Source organism: Macaca mulatta, chromosome 14 (genome assembly GCF_049350105.2).
Source record: "Macaca mulatta isolate MMU2019108-1 chromosome 14, T2T-MMU8v2.0, whole genome shotgun sequence".
Classification (NCBI taxonomy): Eukaryota; Metazoa; Chordata; class Mammalia; order Primates; family Cercopithecidae; genus Macaca; species Macaca mulatta.
Window position 1 is genome coordinate 100,964,304 of NC_133419.1, and position 25,238 is coordinate 100,989,541.

Here is a 25,238-nt window from a genome sequence, read left to right on the forward strand (position 1 = left end):
GTGATATTTATGCCAATGCTTGTCTTTTTATCCAGGTCATATTTAGGCAAAATGGTATAGGATTATTTTTAGTGCCACAGGCAAATGAGAAATGAGCAGAGGAATATTTAATATGTCAACATTTGTCTGTGGCAACTAAAGCCAAAGGATATCACAGGACTACAAATGGAGAAAAATTCATGAAGGAATTAGATAATCACATGGCAATCTATTTGCTCCGAATTCAAATGTTTCATGTCCTACCATTATTGACATATTGGTATGACGAATGGTGATTCAGCTTTGACGAAATATTATCCTTTATTATGTCAAAATAATATTTTACCATATTAGATTTTAATTGATCTAGAAGTATAAGGAGTTTATTACTTGTTTTATGTTTGTCTCAATCTATATAAAATGTAATTGAAATAATTTAAGTCTGCATTAGCGGTTCACTTGAATAATTTTCAAAGTAACATTGAAACATATTGAAAAATTTTAAAAAAAGTATTTTTGTTTTCCATCAAATCTGAGAAACACTGATTTAAACAATCTATTTCAGATGAAATAATTTTTGGAATACTGGCTTCAATTTAGACCAAAAGATCTATGCTTCTTGGAAAGGGTGATCACCTGGGATTGGGATGGGTCATTGTTGGCACTCTTACACCAAAAGCCCTGTCGTAAAGGTCAAGGCTGACACTCGTAACAAAAGACAGGCTAACAAGGGAAAAGTTTTGTGTGACACAGGAGCCTTCAGAAATGACCCAAAGACTTAGAGAAAACTCTTTTTATGCTTAGGTTCAATGAAGAATAGAGAGCCATGTAGAAATATGATTGGACAAAAAGGATGTGATCTAATGGTTATAGACAGACAGGGAAAACACAGCAAGGCCTATCTGTTCAGATTCTTCTTGGACTTTTTGTGTGGTATTCCTTTCCTCCAGGTGTAGGACAAGTCACCTGTCACATGAGATAATTCAAGGGAGAAGGGAGAAGGTCAATCTTTCTAGGTTTTATAGCTTGCTTTGGGGAAGGGAAGTTATAGTTTCTATGATCTGCCTTGGGGGAGAGAATTCCGGTTTCTATCATTCTCTGCAGGAGAGAAAGATGAGTGGGAAACAGACAGATGGGAGAAATTCAAAAAGATCCTGCTTCCCAAGTCCTTTCAATCTTCTTCAGGTCAAAGTACTCTGTGCTGTATTCTGGGGTATCATGTTCTGAGCCCCAACATCGTACAACTTGTTTTAAAAGGAATTTCTCATTCTCAGGTTGAAGGTGGGTGGCAAATGATAAATTGTGAGATCATTGTTGACTATGATTGAATTGATCAGAAAATGATTGGATATTAGTAGACTGTCGCTCACAACAATGTGACTTTTAAAAAACTGCACAAACCTAATTAAAGTAGAAGAAAATTGTTGCATAGTAGGAACAAATAATGTACACTGCTAGATTATTTTTTCTGAATGTATTAAGTTTACAATGTCCTGAAAATATATATGCCTTCTCTGTGCAAAACATTCTATCTGAAATGCATGACTTTGTTTTATGTTTCTGGGTGGCATGTGAGGTTTGTCCCATTTATTTCAGTTCACAATAAGAATGTTCTTCATCAACTGTTCACAAATGTCACATGGTGAGTTTAAAAAATTAGGGTGGAACCTCTTTTTCCAAAGCAAAAGTATTGAGAGAAGTAACAGGATTATGAGTATTCTATTACAACAACATAAGCATATTACATTTTTTATTTTTCAGATGTTGAAAAATACAGTTCATGAATTTTTCAGCTTTCTTGTTTCTCTTTCTTTCTTTACTGCTAACCCTTGGGGTTAGTGAGACAGATACATTGACCTGAAACTCAGATCACTAAATTTTTTCTATATGTCAATACTTCTGGTCAAAGTGTTGTTTAGGAAGAAGGCTGAAATGTAAAAATTTTTTTATTTATTCAAGCAAAAGCAAGACTGGGCTACATTTCCTTAGCATTCTGCCTACCTTGATCTATATGTTTTAGGTCAATAAACCGGCTTTATTTAATGACAAATCCCAGACATATAGTGCATTTTTATTCTTAAAATTGGCAGGCACACTTAAAAAGCACCATTTTTATTATTGAACGACTTGTTCAATATGGCAGTCCTAGGTTTTAAAAAAAAAAAATCTAGTTCGCTACAAAAAATAATAATACTTAATATTAATTAAGAGGCTAAGATTTCAACAGAAATAAAAAGAATTCCATAATACAAGAAGACACTTAGTTGAAAAATCATACATTCTAAAATTATGAATAGAAACTTAACAATTTCAAATGTCTATATTTGACATTCTTTAAAAGAAGTATCAGTTACAATGACAACTTATTTTCTTCTGGAAATTTTAGATTGCTTCTCTGTTATAATGCACACCAACCATTTGATTACAGGCCTAAATGTAAATTTAAATGGAAACAGAGATGTTAGAAAACTGTTAAGACTTCAAAAAGTTTGCATCATTTTTTTAATTTATAATTTACATTGGGTTTGCAGATTCAAATCATGGTTTATTTTGGAATATAAATATAAATATCATTCATATGATCTACTTCAAATGTATGCCCCACTCATCCAACCTACAACAATTGAGATACAAATGTTGAATGAATTAGCATTGTCCTTCATTAAAAATTTTGTTATTTTGGGTTCATTCCAAAGAACTATTGAAACAGCAAATGGCAGTTTCTATATAAGAAATAAATAATAATATTATATTGGGGAAAAGGAATTAACATAATAGTATATTATAAAGGAGACATACAGGCCAGGTACAGCTCTCATGCCTATAATCCCAGCACTTTGGGAGGCCAAGATGGGAGGATCACTTGGGCCCAGGAGTTTCAGACCAAACCTGTGCAACACAGCAAGACGCCTGTCTCTGCAAAAAAACAAAGTAAATAAATTGGCATGGTGGTGAATGCCTGTAGTTCCAGCTACTCAAGAGGCTGAGGTGGGAGGATGGGTCGAGCCTGGGTAGTTTAGCAGAGCCATGATCATGCCACTGAGTTCCAGCCTGGATGACAGAGCAAAACCCTGTCTCAAAAATAATAGTAAAATAAGATCACAAAGAAATATTTTTTTAAAAAAACAAGATATATCAATTGCTTTCATAGCATAAAATTATGTCCAGAGCAATGGCATAAAAATGTAATATATAGTTTTATTTGCAGGAAAATGTAATCTAGTCATCTGAAAATATGTCAGAAAATCGCGAAGGTAAATTTAATTTAGCGTTACTGAAATTTAACTCTAAATTGTAAATAAAATGATTGAAAGTGATAGAACAACTGAAGGTTATGGTTAATCATTTATCAACAGAGTGCCAAATAACCATTTGGCTCATTTTTTTTTCTACCATGTTTTGAGCAGATCTGCCTGGTTTAGTTTTCTCTGTTTTGTTGAGGGGTGAGTGTCTTCAAAACACATTATTTTTTATGTGTATCTGTTTTGCTAAGGAAACTTAGAAATCATTATTCTAAAGTTGAAAATTTGATAATAACTAGAACATAATATGACTTTTAGAAAAAATATCATTAACAAATGTGTTGCCTGCTTATGTATTGCCAAACATTTCATTCATTTGGCCCTAAATGATAGACCTAAAATATACAAGAAAATGGATTACTTCAGAGCTAAGATTTATTTACATTTGTTTGTTATTTATATCACAGAATGATCAGTATGTGCTCTCTTCAGATAGTAAATCACATTATTACTAATAATGATGATGACTGCTTATGAGTGCATAGCATTTATAATTTGCAAAGCACGTTAACATTGTTGCTAAAAGTATAAACCAGTGTATAAAAGGAGGACTTACTTGCCATGATTATCCTGCAGATTATGAGGTTTCAACAAGTTACCTAATTTATTATCTTACTAAATTAAAGGAGTAAGCTGATTGGGTTGTGAGAATTAAATGAAATTTTGCATGTAAAATACATTGCCTAGTGTATGACATCTACTCAGTACTCAGTGAATGTTACGTAAAATGATAATGATACTGATGAAGATGATGGCGGTGGTGGTGGTAATGTGATAATGATGGTATCTGTATCAGGCCATTTTCATACTCCTATAAAGAACTGCCCAAGACTAGGTAATTTATAAAGGAAAGAGGTTTAATTGGCTCACAGTTCAGCATGGCTGAGGAGGCCTCAGGAAACTTACAATCATGGCATAAGGCAAAGCAGGAGCAAGGCACCTTCTTCACAAGGAGGCAGGAAGGAAAAGTGCTAAGCAAAGGGGGAAGAGCGCCTTATAAAACCATCAGATCATGTGAGAACTCACTCCGTATCATGAGAACAGCATGGGGAATACCATTCCTATGATTCAATTACCTCTACCTGATCTCTCCCTTGACATGTGGGGATTATGGGGATTATAATTCAAGATGAGATTTGGGTGGGGACACAAAACCTAACCATACTAATATAATTTGTACCTTTGAATCTTTGTCCTTGGAATAGGTTCCTGTCCTAGTAGACCAAATATTTACTTGTTCCATTACCATTTGATAGGCCATGTGCAAATAGATAAATAGACATAGGGAGTTAATGGAAATAGAAATGAAGTATATTAAAGACTTGTTTTTTGTTTGTTTGTTTGCTTGTTTTACTGTTTTTCTTTAAGGGATCTACAGGTTTTCCCCCATCACTTTCACTTTTGAAAATCATTGGCACATAGTCACTTAGGTTTCTGTATCAATCATGTCCATTTTCATACTAAAACTAATAAACTCCAGAAGTACTAGGAAGTAAAATATTCCACAGGGATTTTCTCCTCTAGTAGACTTTCATTCAGAATGTTCTGCTTATCAAACTCATATTGGATTTTCACTCCAGCTCATTATTTCCATTACTTGGCCATTAACTTTTGTTAAAATATAATCATCCAGAAGCACTCCAGCAGTGCACAAATATTAAGTCTTCATTATTACATGTTCAATTTCCTGTACTTTTTGTAGACAAAGACAATCGTAGCTAAAATGAAGTAGTTTTTGATAAAGACATAGTTGATTTTGTTTCCTTTCCATAAGTGCATATGTAAACTATTGTTGAACCTCATAGAATATGTCATATATGTTTAAAATTATTCACAATTACTGAAATTTCAACGTTTTTTAAGCACTAGTTTTTATGTCCAGGCAAAGTAAGGTAACAGTTACGGAGATAATGGACTATAATTCAAACAGGTGCTTAAGAAATCCTGCATACAAAAAAATAATGAAATTATCCTTTGGAGGGGCAGTATTATAGAATAATTTTTCTTTTATGGGACTGTAATCTAAGCAAAGACTTGTCCAAAATCTGACATAATGGCCCCCTGCTCACTAAAGGAGCTTCCGAAAGGCAAAATTTTCAACTTACTCTTTAACACGCATAGAAAATTGCACTTGAAATACCCATTATTTGACTTCTAGTGGGAATTCATGTTGTGTTTATTAGGCAACAATGATGAAGCTCACATACTGACTCAGAGACATATGGGAAAATCTGTTCTTAACAAAAGCCCTAAAGGACACTGTTACTGAGAAGAAAGCAAGGTCTTCTTACTTTATCTATGGAAGAGGAATTCATGGGTATAATTAGGGTCTTGTTTCTGTCCCTTTGTTTCCACCTACATGCTGTGTTTGCTAATGAAGAAGCTGTTTTGTTGTTTCCTCTGTGACAGTGTCTTTTACATATTAAGAACATAAAACAATATAAACTGTAGGTATCTGGGTTTTCCTCAGTGTCTACGAAATTGTATAATGAGGGAAAATTAGCATTCATAAATCAAGAATGTATAATTTGAATTTATTTGTGAATTAATATCTATGTTTTCAAAAGACATAAAATGATTAAATGGCATTATTTACCTAAAGGAAGAAAGGTTTATATCTGAATTTATAAGATTTAGTAACTATAAACTGCTAAGATGCCTTAGTACTCAGGGATGGTTACTTGCTGTTTCCTACCTATGTACTTAAGGGGATGAGGAGGAAATGGCCTTACATTCATTATGATGAGATTAAGATACTGGCTTCCTGATTTTAGTGAAAGCTAACTGCACAAGACTCTGCCTGATTCACCTTCTTCTTTTCCTTAGAATGCTAATTTTTTATTAGGAAACATTTTAAAATGTAAATCATTAGCATTTTATTATGTTTTATTAGAAAAATATAAAAAGAAAGAAAAACAGTCATAGCAGCATTGGAAATTAAGAATATAGATGAACAAATTATTGACTTCTAGGAGGAATCACCACTTCATATAGAAATGAGCTAAATTAAGAAATTATCAATGAGTCATTGAAACCCAGATCTCTGAAACTTTAGCGAAGTCAATTAAGAAACCAGCAGAGGAAAAATTTTACTCACTTCTACTTTACGTCAGTATCTACTAAATTCAGAAATTGTGTCTTACTATAGAAGCTGGCTTGAACCTCCCTCCCAACAGAAGCTGCTTTGCAAGGTGTAAGATGCTATGTCCGTATTCCACCCCATCTGAACTGATCCAAAACTTTTTTGAACATTATGAATCCATCAATGGGGTGAGACAGGGCATAAATATTAGGATTTCAGGTGATTAGTAAATAAAACATAATGTCAACAAATAATGATACAGAGGAAAAATATTGAAATTCATAAATTCTGGAAATTATGTAATTCCATGTACTATTTCTAGCAAAAGAAGGACTATATACTGTTTCTGATTTTTCAGGAGTAAATTTACCTCTAGATATGCCTACAGACTAGAGAATGGGAATTGACAAACATCTCTCCTCAGTCCAGTAGAGTTTCATTACAGCGTTAGTAGACCTTGAGCATTTGACCGCAGCTGTTTACCTAACTGACCTCGAGATTAATATTTGGGGAAGAGATTCTGGAGCACTGAGAGAAAAAAGAGACAAATAAAACTGAAAATATTACCAATTGGCAAAAATAGGCCTGTAGACATACGAGTGCAAGAGAGTTTAAAGCACAAACACACATTAAGCATGATGGTTAAATGATAGTCATACATTTGGTAACAAGATGTCAAGCAAATAGAAAAAGAATCATCATCATGCTTAAGTACAATACAAAAAAATTATTTGTGTGAGTGTGTGTACAAATAAGTTAATAAATATCAGGAGTTGCAAAGCAAAAAGCTAAAAGCATTCTAAATCGTGGTGACATGCAAATAAACATAGTCATAGTCCATATAGGAAAAATTAAAGATTAAAGTAACAAAAAATAGATATGTTGTAGAAGCATTGTAGGTTTGTTGGTTTTTATTGAGATAGAGTCTCACACTGTTACCAAAGCTGGAGTGCAGTGGTGCAAACACAGCTCACTGCAACCTCGACTTTCTAGGCTCAAGCATTACTCCCACCTCAGCTTCCCAAGTAGCTGGGACCACAAGAGCACACTGTCACCACCATGCCTGGCAAATATTTTTAATTTGCTTTGGTAGAGATGGGGTCTCACTATGTTGCCCAGGCTTGTCTTGAACTCATGGGCTTAAGCACTCCTCCCAGCTTGACCTCCCAAATTGCTAAGATTATACATGTGAGCCACTGTGCCCAGCCCACTGTGGGATTTTTAATTACGTTTTTGATAAGTACTTAAGGACAATGAGGAAATGATGGTATATTATCAATGGAAGAAATCATCGAACACGGTACAAATTTCATTTGAAGAGAAAAATGCACGCATGCACACAAATACTTAAATACTGGAAATAAGTGCAGTTAATTGTTCACAGGTTATCTCTAAAAAGAGGATTATAGATAATTGTAAAAACCATTTTATGCATTTCTGTTTTGCATCACTATAAGGAAATACCTGAGGCACAGTAATTTATAAAGAAAAGGGGTTTAATTGGCTCACAGTTCTACAGGCTGTACAGGAAGTGGGATGCCAGCATCTCCTTCAAGTGAGGACCTCAGGAAACTTACAAGCAAAGTGGAAGGTGAAGCAGAAGCAGGTGCCTCACATGGCCAGAGTGGGAGTAAAAGAGGAAGGCCAGATGCAGTGGCTCATGCCGGTAATCCCAGAATTTTGAGAGGCCAAGGCAGGCGGATCACCTCAGGTCAGGAGCTCGAGACCAGTCTGGCTAACATGGTGAAATGCTGTTTCTACTAAAAATACAAAAAATTAGCTGGGCATGGTGGCATGTTCCTGTAATCCCAGCTACTCAGGAGGCTGAGGCAGGAGAATTGCTTGAACCCAGGAGGCAGAGGTTGCAGTGAGCTGATATAGCACCATTGTACTCCAGCTTGGGCAACAGGAGCAAAACTCTGTCTCAAAAAAAAAAAAAAAAAAAAAAAAAAAGAGAGAGAGATGGGAAGAGGTCCCAGAGTATTTTAAACAACCACATATTTAGTGAACTGAGCAAGAACTCACTTATCACCCAGGGGATGATGCTACGCCATTCGCAAGGGATCTGAATCCGTGATCTAATCACTTCCTACCAGGCCCCATCTCCGACACTGGGAATCCGATTTCAACATAGGGTTTGGAGGGGACAAACATGTAAACCATACCATCCATATTTCTAAACTTGGTCTCTTTCACAGAATTAATAACCCAAAATAATGCAAATTTATTGAATAACGATGTACTCACACTATGCCAAATAGTTGAATGAGAATGGGAAAAGAATTCTCACATTTTCAAATAATTCAGTTTTCAGCAGTGTGTTTACATAGTATAACAATGATCACAAATATCTAAATTAATGGCATCCACTTAAACACAGAAGATCAGAAGATAAACACATCAGGAACCCCCAAAATATCAGTTTCTAATATTTTCCAAATTTAGGGTGATGGTAAACCTAAACACTCCTCTTTAAAGTCCTTCAAATAGTTTCTTTTTCTTGATCATACCACCAGTTTGTTTCTAGATTTCGCTTTTTTCTTAAATGTTGAATGTAATAAAATAGGTCTTAACTCCCAATGGGAGGTAACACTGAGAAACTCAGTTAAATTAAGCTGAAAATGACAACAAAAGAAGTCTGGTTCTGTTGTACTATGAGCACCTCCAGTTTTTGGCTTTACGTCTTATGTCTCTAGCTAATTACCAGTTTCGGAATCAGTTCATAGATTCTACTTCTAAGCATGGTTCATTTACCCCAGTTACTATAAATTGCTTCACTAGTTGCTCGCTTGTGCTCTCCACATAAGCACAACTTGAACAAGCCATTAATTGCTCACAGGCTTTTCTTTTTCAAAAGCCCCCCAGACTACAACTTCAGCTTAATTTGTCCTTAATACAAACAGCATCTAAAATACTTGGGAATTCAAGCATCTAAGTACATGCTCCTGACTGATCCTACTACCTCCCCAAGTGACTCTTCGGTGAATATAAAATAGTGAAGACAGAAGATTCTGAGGATGTTTAGAAAAAAAGCATTGTACAGTGGAGATTTTTAGCATCCTCTGAGAATTACATAGTCACTTCTTTTCAGATTTTGCATAAATCACGATCTAATTTAACTTTGGTTAATTTATAATGAGAATTAGAGGGATGGTTACAAATTAGAGCATAGTACAATGATAACCTTGACTGTAAATGAAAAGAATCTGCACATCATTTCCATAAAATATAATGTACACAAATTTTATCATTCACATGCTTACATCTCTGTGTTCTAATGACAGTGTGGTTTCCGAAAAAAAAAAAAAAAGAGGTAGGTAGGTAAGTAGGGAGATAGATTGTGATAGACAATAAAAGACTTATACATTTTAAGACAATAACTATGTCATTAGTTAATAGCTGGAGTTTTCAAGATAACAATATAATTTTGTTTCTCTCTCTTTCCAGTTGCAAATGGTAGCCCTACTTCTCCTTTTCCTTGATGGAGAGAGAAACCCTTTCTTTCTCTACCCTCTGAAGGTTCAGTAACTGAGTCTATGAAATAAAGTGACAGTAGACAGATTAGTAGGACAAAAAGCATACAAATTCATTGTGTACAGAGGGGCATCACAGAAAGAAAAGTGAGTACCCAGTAACCCGAAGGAGTTTAGAAGCTTATATAGCATTTTCATAGGAGAGAGGGGTGGTGGGATATATGCAACTTAGGGGGGAGTAAATTATTTTGGGGAGAGAATGAATGGGCCCACAAAGCAGGTGATAACCTGTGAGAAATTCTGTCTGGGTGGGGTGCTAACTTCTGGTCTGTTTTTCTGTGATATGTGTCAATCTCCCACAATGATGAATTTCCTGGGGAGGAGATCTAGGATGAATTGAATTTTTTCTGGAGTATCTGGTATCAAAAAATAAGAAAAATTCAGAGAAAACCTCTGCTCACAGCTGCTGGTCCCCAGGTGCCTTCAATTTAAAGTAATCAGCACAGTAAAACTTCATATTTTGGGATAGCATTCCCAAAACTCCTTCACCCTCATGCCACAGACACATGGTCTATGAACAGTTACGTTCAATTCAATTTATTTCCATAAAAACTAAACTTTCTTCAACATATCCTGGATATAAGACACTATGCCAGTTCATACAAAGATAAGTAAGAGAGAATCCCATCCCCCAAGGAGGTACCTGTCTAGTGGAAAATAAAACTAATGTAGACACCTATAAAATAGGACAAACTAAGGTAATAATAAAAATAGCTAGAACTGACTGAGTACTGGGTATTTTTATATATGCATTACTTTATTGAAGCCCTCAAAATAAGAAAATGTCTTAAAGAATATATAATAATCCTGATTATAAATAATTAAATCATAGAGAGATTGTCTAAGCACACACACACATAGCAAGTAACAGAGCCAAAATGAGAGTGTTCCAATTCTGTTTGAATCTAAACCCTGTTCTCAGTCTACTGTACCATACAAAAAACTTTGAGAGTTAAGAAAGAAGAAAATAAAATCTAGATAAAAGGTAAGCTTCCTGGGGGAACTGCCATTTGAAGTGGTCTTAGAATAAGATTTTAACACAGAGGGACAGAGTATATTTTAGGAAGAGACTTCAGAATTTGCAAAACTAGTTATGAATTCAGGACACTTTTGGGAAAGTAAATACTAATATTTGTCCAGGGTATAGACTGTGTTGAAATGAAAAACATGCTGAAATAATTGAATAGCTGAAGACAAATTAAGAAGAACTTGAATGCACAGATGGAGTTCATGCTTAACTTAGTAGCCAAAAGGTAGTCTTTGAAAGACTCAATTCACATCTTTTCGAATTAATATATTTAATTTTTAAAATTATATTTATTTTATAGAAAAATGCACACTAATTACTCTATCAATGACAAAATAATTAAAGTGATTACTTAAATATAAAATACATAAATAAATATTATGTAAATGTCCTTGTTTCAACAACGAGCTAGCAAGAAGCTGGAAGGAAACTTCAAAGCCTAAGCACTAATCTTACCCTGGAGGTAAGCTGTGCACTGGAGCTGGCTTTCACCTTAAGGGCAATCGGTAAACCTACTGACATTGGGCAGTGGATTTTATGAGTTACTAGTCTAGAAGGAAGCAGATAAAGCCTATAGCATATCCCTCATTAGGACTGGACCCACAAAAGCTACTCCTAAAGCATAAGGATAAACTTGAAATAAACCAGCCCTCTCAGAGAACCATAAAGAAAATTATCTCTCTTATGTGTCAGCACTGATTGGGGACTGAGGTGGGGGAAATCCTCCCCTTAGGTTTTGCAACCGTAGGCCAAAAGCTCTAATTTATACTTCCTGGATGACCTGAAAACATCAGCCTAAGAATGTAATTAATGTAGTCCCAAACAGAATATGACCCTAAGCACTTAAGGTGCAACAAAGAATGCAAAGCAACGAAAGCATCAATATGTAGTTAAAGATAAACAAAAGTTGTCACATAAGACAAGGTTATGTTTTATTCCTCCAAGACTAAAAAAAAAATTTAAACCTGAACACAATAATATCATGCATTATTTGGAGTTAAAATATTCTAAGATGCTTGAATTCTTTGAAAATAAATGAATATATTAATTCAAAATTTGCTATGTTTAAGCATGTTTAAATTTTTAGTGCAACCAATTAAAGCATTGAAATAAGACACCGTATTTCCAAACTAGTTAAAGAAATAAATATAAAGAAACGTTAACCAATCAAAAAACAGAGGGATATATATACATATACCAACAAAAAAACAGAGGGATATATATATACATATATATGTATGTGTGTGTATATATATGACAATAGAAAGCATAAAATAATTCAGAAAAGCCAAATATATCAGAAATTACTATGAATACTGAAGTAGAGATAAAAATCTAGCAATTATCTGTAGGAGCTTTGTCATAAACAAAATAAACAACAAAGTTGAAAGTTAATGGGAAAAATGTATCATATAATACTAACCCCCACAAAACTTGTTTAACTATATCAATACCAGAAAAATAGACTATACAGGAAGGAGTATAAAGATAGTATAAAATCTCCCCACTATCAGAGTGGGGAATCTCAAACATATTCCTTGTATTTCAGAATATAAGGGAAAATTTATAGCTCTACGTATTTATGTTACAAAAGAGGGGAGTTGAAAAATGAATGAGCTGAGCTTCTATCTTAAGAAATTAGGAAACGAATATTTGAAACTAAACTTAAAGTAAATGCAAGAAAATAATAAATTCAAAATTAAGTTACAAACAATGTAAACACAGTTGGAAGACTGGTAAGGTCAAATACTTTCAGAGGACCAAGAAAATGAACATATGTGTAGTAATCAAAAAATCAAGAATAGATATAGAAAATATTAAGAGCAAAAATGAAAAATAAGCACAGATACTGTAAAAAGATAAAAAAGGAAATAAAAGAACATAATAAATAAATGACAAAAAATTGGATAATTTGATTAAATGGATAAATAAAAAATGATATTTCAAACTGACTCAAGAAGAATTGAAAAATTTAAATAGTTTCATAACTATTAAATTAGTAGTTTCAAACATACACCAAAAACCTTCAAACATACACCAAAAAAACTCGAGGTGTAAATGCTTTCAGTAGAAATTTCTACCAAAGAAAATAAGAACAAATGATCCCATTTGTACACAGTTATTTCACAGTATAGAAAAGAGAGAAAATAACCCTAACAACAAAATTTGCCAAAGACAATATGAGAAGTAAAAACACAAGCCAATCACCCTCATGAACATAGATGACATTATATAATGATAAAGGGTTCAATTCAACAAGAAGACTTAACTATCCTGAATATATATGCATCCAATACTAGAGAACCCAAATTCATAAAGCAACTACTTCTAGACCTACTAAAAGACTTAGCACACAACAATAGTCGGGGAATTCAACATCCTACTAAGAGCATTAGACAGATAAATCAAGACAGAAAAATAATTTAAAAATTCTGGACTTAAACTTGATACTGGACCAATTGGACTGAATAGAAATCTGCAGAATACCCATTGACCACACGGTATACATTCTTATCATCTGCACATGAAACACACTCCTAAAATCAATCACATGCTTGGCAATAAAGCAAGTCTTAATAAATTAAGAAACAGAAATCATACCAAGAACAGTGAAATAAAAATTGCAATTAATACCAAGAAGATCTCTCAAAATTACTCAATTACATGGAAATTTAACAACTTGCTCCTGAATGGCTTTGAGTAAAACAACAAAATTAAGGCAGAAATAAAAAACATTCTTTGAAATAAATGAAGAGAAACAACATACCAAAATCTCTACTATGCAAATAAGCACAATCAGAAATGACAAAGATGACATTACCACCAATCACACAGAAATACATAAAATCCTCAGAGACTATTATGAATACCTTTATATACACAAGCCAGAATATAAAAAAAAAAATGGATACATTTCTGAAAAGCAGTGTTAAGAGGGAAGTTTACAGCACTAAATGCCTACTTTGAAACATGAGAAAGATCTCTAACAATCTAACATCGTACCTATAGGAACTAGATAAACAAAAACAAACTAAACCCAAAGCTAGCAGAAGAAAAATTATAACTAAAATCAGAGCAGAAGTAAATAAAATATTGAGAAACAAAAATTCATACAAAGAATCAATGAAACCAAAACTTGGTTCTTTAAAAGGGTAAGCAAAATTGACAGACTGCTAGCTAAATTAACAAAGAAAATAAGAGGACATCCAAATAAGCACAATAAGAAATGACAAAGGCGACATTACAACCAATCCCACAGAAATACATAAGATCCTCAGAGACTATTATGAACACCTCTATGCTCAAATCAGAATATCTAGATGAAATGCATACATTTCTGAAAACACACATTCTCCCGAGATTGAATCAGGAAGAAATTAAAAACCTGAACAGACCAGTATCCAGTTCCAAAATGCAATCAGTGATAAAAACCTACCAACCAAAAAAACACTCAGGACCAGATGAGTTCACTGACAAATTCTACCAGACATACAAAAAAGAGCTGACATCAATTGTACTGAAATGTTTCCAAAATATCAAAGAGGAGGACCTCCTCCCTAAGTGATTCTGTGAAGCCAGCATCACTCCAATATCAAAACCTGGCAAAGAACAACAAAAAAGAAAGCTACAGGCCAGTATCCCTAATTTAAAAAAAAAAAAAAAATCTCAAAAAATACTAGCAAACCGAATATAAAGGCACATCAAAAAGTCAATTCACCCTGATTAGGTAGGTAGGTATTTCTGGGATGAAAGGTTGGTTCAACATATGCAAATCAACAAATGTGATTCATATGTTTGTTGATCACATGTATGTCTTCTTTAGAGAAGAGACTGTTCATATCTTTTGCCCACTTTTTAATGGAGTTGTTTGTGTTTTTTCTCGTAAATTTGTTTAAGCTCCTTGTAGATTCTGGATGTTAGACCTTTATCAGATAGACGGATTGCAAAATGTTCTCCCATTCTGTACATGCAGCCAACAAACATATGCAAAAAAAGCTCAACATCACTGATCATTATAGAAAAGAAAATTAAAACCACAATGAGATACCATCTCATACCAGTTAGAATGGCTGTTATTAAAAAGTTATAAAGCAACAGATGCTTGTTAGGCTGTGGAGAAATAGAAACACTTTTACACTGTTGGTGAGAATATAAATTAGTTTAATCACTGTGTTAAACAGTGTGGCGATTCCTCAGAGACCTACAACCAAATATACCATTTGACCCAGCAATCCCATTACTGGGTGAATACCCAAAGGAATACAAGTTATTCTATTATAAAGATACATGCATGTGTATATTCATTGCAACACTATTCACAATAGCAAATACATGGAATCAGTCCAAATGCCCTTCCTTGATAGACTGGATATAGAAAACATGGTACATATATGTCATGGAATACTGTGAAACCATAGAAAGGGACAAGATCATGTCCTTTGCAGGGACATGGATGGAGCTGGAAGGCATTATCCTCAGCAAACTAATGCAGGAATAGAAAACTAAACCCTGAATGTTCTCACTTATAAGTGGGAACTGAACATGAAAACACATGAACACAGTGAAGGGAACAACATACACTGGGTTGGGTTGGGGAGTGGAGAGGAGAGAGAGAATTGGGAAAAATAGCTAATGCATGCTGGGTTTAATACCTAGGTGATGGGTTGATAGGTGCAGCAAACCACCATGGCACACATTTACCTATGTAACAAGCCTGCACATCCTGCACATGTATCCCAGAACTTTAAATTACACTTTTAAAATGCATGATTCACCACAAAAACAGAATTAAAAACAAAAACCATATGATCCTCTCAATAGAGAAAAACTTTCAATAAAAGCCAACATTTTATGATTAAAGTCCTCAAGAAACTAGGCACTGAAAGAATATACCTCAAAATAATAAGAGCCATCTATGACAAACCCACAACCAACACCATACTGAATGGGCAAACAATGGAAGCGTTCGCCTTGAGAACTAGAGAAAGACAAGGGTGCCCAATATCAGCACTCCTATTTAACGCAGTTCTTTAAGTGCTAGCCAGGTTAGGTACTTATGGATATAAAGATAGAAACAATAGAAACTGGGGACTACTATAGGGGGCATTGAGTGGGGAGAGGCAGGGATTAAGTGTTGAAAAACTATTAGATACTATGCTCAGCACCTAGGTGATGGAATCATTCATACCTCAAACCTCAGCATCACACAATATATCCAGATGCAGCAGGAGCTATTAGGAAGCCTAACTAGAAAAGTAGAAGGAAGTGCTGCTGAACGGAAATCTGGATCCTCTGTAGCTACTTCTCTGGGATCCACTGATGAGTCAAATCTAAATCAAGATATAGTTTGGAAAGCATCATGAGAATATGTACCAATTTTAAGGAAAAATGATATCTGAAAAATCATAAAATTTATTACTGGACTGTTTATATGAAATTTTAATTGTTTCCCACTAAAAATGTGAAAACCTTTATTAAAGGAAAATATTTTATATCAAAAAATTGTAAATAGAATATAATATCTACACAAGAAGCTACATAAGTAAGTTGAGTTTCATATTGTAAACCAATTTGGTTTAACATGGAAGCAGCAACTAATATAATTTAGTACATTAAAAATTCAAATCATGAGGTCATCTCAAAGTGTTTTATAACATATAAAATGTATTTATGATTTTTAAAAATATCTTAGTATCTACAAGGGGAAAAGGAACTTTCCGAACTTCTAAAATTATCTTTAAAATACAAATAATTCAACAAACATAGAATTGAGAAATTTTAGGCTTCTGACTATAGGTCTTAGTCTGCACAGGAAGGCAAAAACAAGTATGAGACTTAGGAAGGAAACCCCAAAATACTCGATAGAAAAAAAAACCACATTTGAATTGTTTATAGAGCTTAGTTTTCTAAATATAAAACAAAACAAAAACAAATTTGCATTTCTATACATCAAAACAAAAAGAGTGAGAAAATCATTTACATTAGTATCGAAAAGGTTAGTTCTGAATGGGAAGGCTTGGAATTGTTCAGGGAGTGACACATAGCATGCTTCTACGATATAGTGACCTTCTAATTTTCAACTGTATATTTAGTTAAAATATACAATTGAATTTATCTATGAATGATACTTTTCCCAAACTGTGCTATCCCCAAGACTCCCATGTTTTATCAGATATTTACTTCTTCCCTCTTTCTTTCCTAATGCCAGGGGAACACTTTAAGTACCATGTTGTCAAAGCCTTTTTGAGTCTGTAAACTCCTTATTTAGAGTCTGTACAAAGCAATTACAGAGACAACAAATGGCTTGAGTTTGGGATTTTCCTATAGCAATTCAGACTCTTTTTGTTCCCTGCATTTCTGTACACACTGGTAGTTCCCTGGACTGAGACAACCAATAATAACTAAATACCCACTATGTGCCCAAGTTGTATTAACAGATAACATAGTTTACAGATGTTATTTCCTTTAAAGATATTTTCTATGGATGGTGGGCTGTGTGTGTCTATGTATATATGTGTGTGTATATATATGTATATGTGTACATGTGTATGTGTATATATGTATATGTGTATATATACATATATGTATACACATCTTTATACACGTGTAAATATATACATATATATGCACATGTGTATGCAGATGTATATACATAATGTATTGAACAATATGTATACCTATTGAATATGCATATGTGTATACATATGTGTATACATAGGTATACATGTATACATATGTGTATACATATATGTATACATATATGTATACATAGGTATACGTGTATGTGTGTGCATATATGTGTACATATGTATAAACATATATGTATACCTATGTATATATGTGTAGTATATATGAGTAGAAATCGAATAAGGGCAGTGTAGTCTCTGTAGCTTGATAATAAAAGTGTAATTTTCTTGAAAAATATGTGAAATGTTTATAGTTTACAGTATTTTGTTTTCTGTACTACTGATTTCTCTGTTGAAAAGGATCATGATATATATATATGTGTGTATGTATGTATATGATATTACAAAGAAAAGTTTAAATATATAACATATAATAGATATTAAAAGCTTATATATATAAAATTTTTAAATTTAATATATATGAAGTATATATGACAACCAGTATTTTAGATATAAGCTTTTATTTTAACATCTATTCAAAAATACTGGTTGCCCTATATCCTTTAAAATTTACTAAAACATAGGCAGACACACAAGAGTGGATTAAAACACTATTAGGAAATCCTTGACCTCCCATTCCATGATAGTTACTAGTAAGTAAATAAACATGAAAAAGTTACTTGTCTATTAGCAAGATGTTTGGCTAGATTCCATTTTTAAAATTGTACTGAATATTTGTTCATGCAATAATTATCAAAAATAAAAAATACTAAAGAGAAATGAATATCACTGTTTACTAGCTGTGTGATTTGAATGATAATAATAATCAATAATGTTTATTGCAAGTTACAACAGGACAAGAAAGTCTGAAAGCATTGTACATATTAGCTCATTTAATCTCACAAAATTGATTTTTGAATCATTCTCATTTTACAGACAAACTGAGCCACGGAAGTGTGAAACAATTTGACAGTTACATAGATTGTAAGCAGTGATAACAACATCACATTTAGGAACTCTGTCTCTAGCCTATGCTTTTAAGCACCTAATAAATACTGTCTCTTATCTAGTGAATTTGCCTAATTATATTTATGAGGCTCACTTTTCTCACTTTGAGAAAAATGATTAGTAAGTCAGAAGATTTTGGTGAGACTTTGAGATTTGGCATGTGGTCTTAAGCAACATGCAGTGTTTGGGAGATGGTTGGCAAATAGCACCTATTCTTCTTACTGTAAGTACCTTTAAAGACAGAAACGGTGGTCATGTTAACACAGGCCAAGGGGCTATTCTCACCTGCTAGAGGAAAATGGACTTTCGTATTTTATCTTTGAAATTTATCTTTAAAAATAGAAGTGAAACCTGATCAATTTGTTATTTTCTTTTTCCTTCCCCCTTCCCTCCCCTTCCCTTCCCCTCCTCTCCTGTCCCCTCCCCTCCTGTCCCCTCCCCTCCCCTCTCCTTTCCTTTCCTTTCCTTCACATCAGAAATGTTATTCTCACTGTCTAGGGGCTGGGAAGTCCCAGATCAAGGTACCAGGAGATTCATTGCCTGCTGAGAGCTCACTCTCTGGTTTACAGACAGTGCCATTTCGCTGTGTCCTTACGTGGTGGAAAGTTCATTTATTTTTGTCTTTAATATCTACTATTGATTTATATTTTCTGCACTGCTAATCCTTAATCACTTTATACCACAGAAATAAAATATTTTGAACTGCTTAAAGTTGTTTTCTCTCTCTAGCTACACACATAATACACACCACTTTACCCCTAATAGCCTAAGAACTGGCCACTCTCTCTTTTTTTTTTTTTTTTTTTCCCAGCAAGATTTATTGTAAAGAGAGAAAGAACAAGGTTTCCACAGTGTGGAAGGGGAACCGAGCATGTTGCCCTAGAACTGGCCTGTCTTTATCCAGCCTTGCTCTGTACAGCATTCTCTATCCAGCAATCAGATTTTTACTTTTAGAAAATAACTTGAATCATGTCAGTTTACTTTCTGAACCTTTTTCCAATGGCTTCCCCATTATTTGGAATAAAATTACAACTCCCTACTATGACACATGAGACTCTGTATGAGCTAACTTCTGCCTTTGTCTTTCTCTTTGTCCCATTGCCCCACCTCTTCATGCTCCTGAAAGTCCAGCTCCATCATTACGCTCCCTGTTCTGTGCATGCAGTAAATTTCTTCCTGCTACAGGGCAAGGCACCGCTTGTCTCCTCAGCTTGAAGTACCGTCGCCCCAGAGTGTTTCCTTATGGTATCCTGAATATCTGGGTCTCAAGTCAAATGTTACCTTCTCAGAGGCCTTCCTGACCCTCTATCTGAAATTGTTACCCCTATCCTTGTTACTTCTCTCACACACTTCATCTGGTGTTCTTCAAATCACTCATCACACTCTGCAATGTTCTTGTTGGTTTATTTTTTATTTACTCTTTTTTTTTTTTTTTTTTTTTTCCTTTTTGAGATGGAGACTCGCCCTTTCGCCCAGGCTGAAGTGCAGTGGCACAATCTAGGCTCACTGCAACCTCCACCTCCTGGGTTCAAACGATTCTCCTGCCTCACCCTCCTGAGTAGCTGAGATTACAGGTGCCCACCACCATGCCCAGCTATTTTTTGTACTTTTAGCAGAGACTGGGTTTCACCATGTTGGCCAGGCTGATCTTCAACTCCTGACCTTGTGATCCACCCAACTCAGCCTCCCAAAGTGCTGGGATTACAGGGGTGAACCACCACACCCAGCCTATTTACTCATTTTTTTTTTCTGTCTCACTAACTAGAATAGAATCAGGGGCCTTGTTTGCTTTTATTCCATGACCCCAGAGCCTAGAATTATCCTCTGTACGTTGTAGAAGCTAAAAAATATGTTTTAAATGAATTTTTAGAGTAACACATGTACCCGTATCTTCTGCAGTTCTTACCTTATGTGTGTCCATGACTCAACCTCCCAGAGGTGTGTGTAGATGGTAATAGCTCAAGCTAAATTATTAAGGATATTATGAGAATTGAAGGAGACAGTATTATATACCACCCTGAATTTCTTTGAGAAAATATAACAAAAATGATATTATTATGACTACTCTCATATTACTCAGATAAAGATTTGAGGTTTCTTTTTTATATGGTTAAAATAGTATGGAAATTGAATCAGAAGGTTGTAAGCAGAAGTAGGGTCAGTTCCCGTTGTTTATTTAAGAACATTAACTAAGCTGAGTTGGATTTTCAAGAATGCTTATTTTCTACTAGTTTAAATTCTGATTCCCTGGTCAACTGAATTTTTAGAACCATCACTAAATTAAAAAGAAACAGCAGTGGGGTGTAAGTTTGTCATCTTTACTTCCTTTACCCAGTGAAGCATCTGCAAAGCCTCTGTGAGTGGTTTAAATGCTAATATTCAGAAAAGCAGTCTTGGAAGCAAACGCCCAGCTGTATTTAAGGCCTGCATTTTCCTGGTGAATGTGTCTCCAGGGGTGTACCTTTCCACTGCCCAGACTTTTAAGCACCATCCATATTAAGCACAAATCAGAACACTTTTCACAAACCACTTAATGCTGTTTAAAACCCACAAGTAAATCATTTTAACTAAACTCTTTGATATAGCTTTGCTCTCCAAACTGTCCCTATCTGGTTTTAAACACTATTATAAGATTGTTTTAAAAATTTAGAGGTGGCACACCACATTAAAGCTGTTATATCTGTATAAATCGTGTGTGCAATAGGACTCTGCTCTTCCCCCATACTGAGATCAATGCTTAAAATTTTATGTGATTGTTCTCTTTGCGTATATGTGTGTGCTGGGAGGCGGAGGTGGGGTGCAGTATGCTTGCACCTGTGCACCTGGTTTTAAAGCGGTGATTTCCAACTTCTTTTGTCTTTGAGTTGGTCAAGGCCCTGGTGCTTACAATGACACTGAAAACAAGATGTGCTCTTTAACGTACAGGCTGTACATGGCAGTATTTCTGAGTTTCTCAGATCCCTACTCACCCCGGGTTCTTGGAGCAAAGGCTAAGTCCCATCCTCTTGCCTCATTTCATGGGTCATTTATATGTACATGAGTCTCTTCAGCAGCAATATACAGTATCTGCCTCCTCTCTCAATGACCACCTTTGAGTAGAGTCCCTGATCAGCCATATATGTTCTGCAGCAGTGCAAGGTTTACTCAAATACAACAAGAATGGCCATTTCCTTCTGCTCGTTCAGGCCTCACAGCTATGACCGAGCTGTGGGAAGCCCTGTTTTCTCTTGGGTGTTCTCTATACCACAGCTAGTGTTTGTTGATCACTTCTGAAAAATGCACTTTTTTTGAGACAGAGTCTTGTTCTGTCACCCAGGCTGGAGTGCAGTGGCAAGATCATAGCGCACTGTAATCTGGAACTCCTGGGCTCAAACAATCCTCCATCCTCAGCCTCCTGAGTAGCGGGGACTACAGGTGTGTGCCATCATGCCCAGCTAAGTTTTTTTTTGTTTTTTTTTTTTTTTTTTTTTTTTTTTTTTTTTTTTTTACAGAGATGAGGTTTTGCTATATTTCTCAAATAGGTCTCAAACTCCTGGTCTCAAGTGGTTCTCCCATTTCAACCTCCAAAAGTTCTGGGATCACAGGTGTGAGCCATTGTGCCTGCCCAAAGTTGCAAGTTTTCAAATGCACACCCCTATTTAATTGATGACTTCTTGAAAATATATATAATAAAGCAAGCCAGAGCTTTCTAATTCTTTCTACAGTCTGTACAACCTGACTTGAGTTCAGGGCCACAATCGTGACCTCATGACTGCTCAACATCTTTTGCCAAAGTGGCTCAGTCACAAGAATACACCTGGATTTTGTTAAGAATACAGACACCGAGGCCCCTTCCCCTGGAAATTCTGAGGCAGCAGATCTGGGTGGATCCTCATGATCTAGAAGTTATTTTAGTGCCTAGGTAAGTCTCATGAGCAGGCAGGAAGAGCAGACACAGCTGTTCGGGATTAACATTTCCCTTCAGGGTGAACTGGAGAAAGTGTCACTTTCCAGATTTGTACCAATTAACTCAAATTATGCAGGTTATTCATATCTGTGTCAGATTCTTTTGTTTACATGAAACCAGACATATTTAGGGTTTAATAATGGTGGTTAATTACATTGTTACATCTGACAATGAGAAAAGAAGGAATCTCTTGGGTTAAAAACTAAAAAATAAAAAAGCACCATGGGAGCCAGGTCTTTAGGAGACTGAACTGGGCAGATGCCCTGGATCTGGCAGATGCGGAAATCTTATCAGCTATAGTCTATGGCTCTAACTCTCAGGTGCTCCCACTTGAATGAAACTTTCCTCTTTCTCCACCTCTTCATCTCATTGTGCATCTTCCTCCTCCCAGTGCCCCCAACTGCGTAAGAACTCATATTCTACTAGGCATCACACTGAGCATGTGACTTTAATCCAATCTGTCTGCCTCTTTCACTTCAGATGCATTTAGCTTAAAGTGACATTTAAAAATCTCAGATATTTTTCTTACTAGCCTTGATTTTTAAAGAGTCAATCTACTTTTAACTCTTTTAAGACTTTAATGTTATCAAATGTTTAAATAATATTTCCCTAATCACTGGAGTAAAGCCCTGATGTGTGCTGTGGAGGGGTGATTTAATATTCTGGGTTCTGAGTACCTCTTTTGTAATTGATATTCTTCACCGTCAGCTTCTCTAGAGAGAGATGGGGTTGGGGGGAGGTTGGAAAGAAAGGAGAAATGAAGGAAGAAAGAAATGAAGGAAGGAAAGCAAAGGAGACCAGAAGGAAAAAAGGAAAGAGAGAGACAAGGAAAGAAGGAGGGAGGGAGGGAGGGAAAGAGGGAAGGAGGAAGGATGGAAATTAAAGGAGAAAAAAATCTTCATCATTATTCCATTGATGCTTGTTTGAGGAAAGGGCAACACATCTTTTTATGAGAAGTTGTTGCTCACCTTGTGTAAGTAGAGACACTAGTGTAAGTCAAGACTTCACATGGAAACTATCATTTATTAAAAATCCTTTTGGCAAATATATTTAAAAATTACTTAAGCTAAGCAAATATAAAGCACTTTCACTCCAGTGAACTGAGGATTTTAGGATAGTGTCCATATTGTAGCACGATTTCTCCACTTTGCTTATTAGATGATGATAATGCACAAAGAACTAATAAGCCAAGAGAGTATGAAATATAAAACTAGATTCCAACTTAGAGGATGGGTATATACTATCAATTTTTTTTTCTGCAGTTACAAAGTATATTCATTTACACTGAGTTTCCAAGAAAAACCTAGACTATGTTTTTGAGTGGAAGAAACTAACTAGAAGTCTTATTATAATTGTTCTTTATTTATTAAAAATTACTGTTTTTGAGTGAAAGAAATTAAAGTATGTTTTTGAGTGGAAGAAACTAACTAGAAGTCTTTTTATAATTGTTCTTGATTTATTAAAAATTCACAATGAGTTTGAAACCACCTAGTGCTTATTCATATACAGATTCTGATGTCTAGATGTATATGACTACAGGCAACACAGTATACCTCATGGGTCATGCCCATGCCATCTATGCAAATACATGGATAATGTGCATGGGTCATTCTGTACAGTTAGTTACAAATTTGTCTCTCTGTTAAAGATTGATCTTAGGTAAAAGACTATTTGAATATCCTAGAGCAAGACGTTTGAAAAATGTGATTTTACTTTTAGCTCACATTTCCCCAATCAGTAATTTAGTCTCAAGTTTGGTCCTAGGCAAGATCTACATGTAAGGTTTGTTTCTGATGGTTTCTCAAGCTGGGAGAAAAAAACAATTACAGAAAATACTTAGTCAGTTTTTATCTACATGTGTGCCTTTGGTGATTTATTTAAGCATTCCAACAGATATTATGTCTCCATTTTTTTTTAGCAAAGGGCTTTTGTCAGTATTTTGTCTCCAGTTATAGTAAGTGTTTTAAACATCTGTCAAAACTGTTCTACTTCCCACTCAACAGCACATGAAATGTGCTGGAGGTCAAGAATACCAGCTACAAGCAGAATTAAGATTAATTATTGGTAGACAGGACTGATATCATGGTCAGGCCACCTGTGCAGTTACATAAAGCACTATAGTTAGAAGGGTCCTTTGCTTGTTTTAGTGTTTTACTGGCACCAAATTGAAATTCCTAGTAATTTCTGAACAAGAAACCCATGTTTTTATTTTTCGCTGGGCCCCACAAATTGTGTAGCCAGAACTATTGCTAGACTATTTGATTGATGTGTAGTCCCAGGCATATTATTTAATCTTTCTAGGCTTCATTTTCCACATTTATGAGAAGGGGAGGATAATGATACCCATTTCATTGGTTTTGCAAGAATTAAAATAGATCATGCTTTCCATATGTTAAATAGAGCACATGGCTCATGTTAAAGGCCCATTGTTCTGAGATTCACTGATCTATACCCTTATTCTTGGATAGTCCTAATTGCAGCTTTTGCCCTTGGCTAGTGTGTAAACATCTACTTCACTTCATCCCCTGAAACTTGATCTCCCTCCTACCTGGGAGCTCCATCACTGTTGCTACCATTCTCCTAGCCATCCAGGTTTGAAATGATAACCCCCTTGACTGCCTAGGCCTTGCTGGCCACCAAATCGTACAAATTATGACTACCTCATCATTCTCGAACACTCTCATCCTATTGACTTATATCCAGTTTCCAAGTACACCTACACTGAAATGTAGGCT

General features: G+C 35.0%; 1 protein-coding gene across 1 annotated transcript in view; it reads left to right on the forward strand.

Annotated features, from left to right (window-relative positions):
• The window catches only part of CNTN5 (contactin 5), a 1,035,741-nt gene that overhangs the window by 728,026 nt on the left and 282,477 nt on the right, over positions 1 to 25,238 (forward strand). The gene's annotated exons all lie outside the window — the stretch shown is intronic.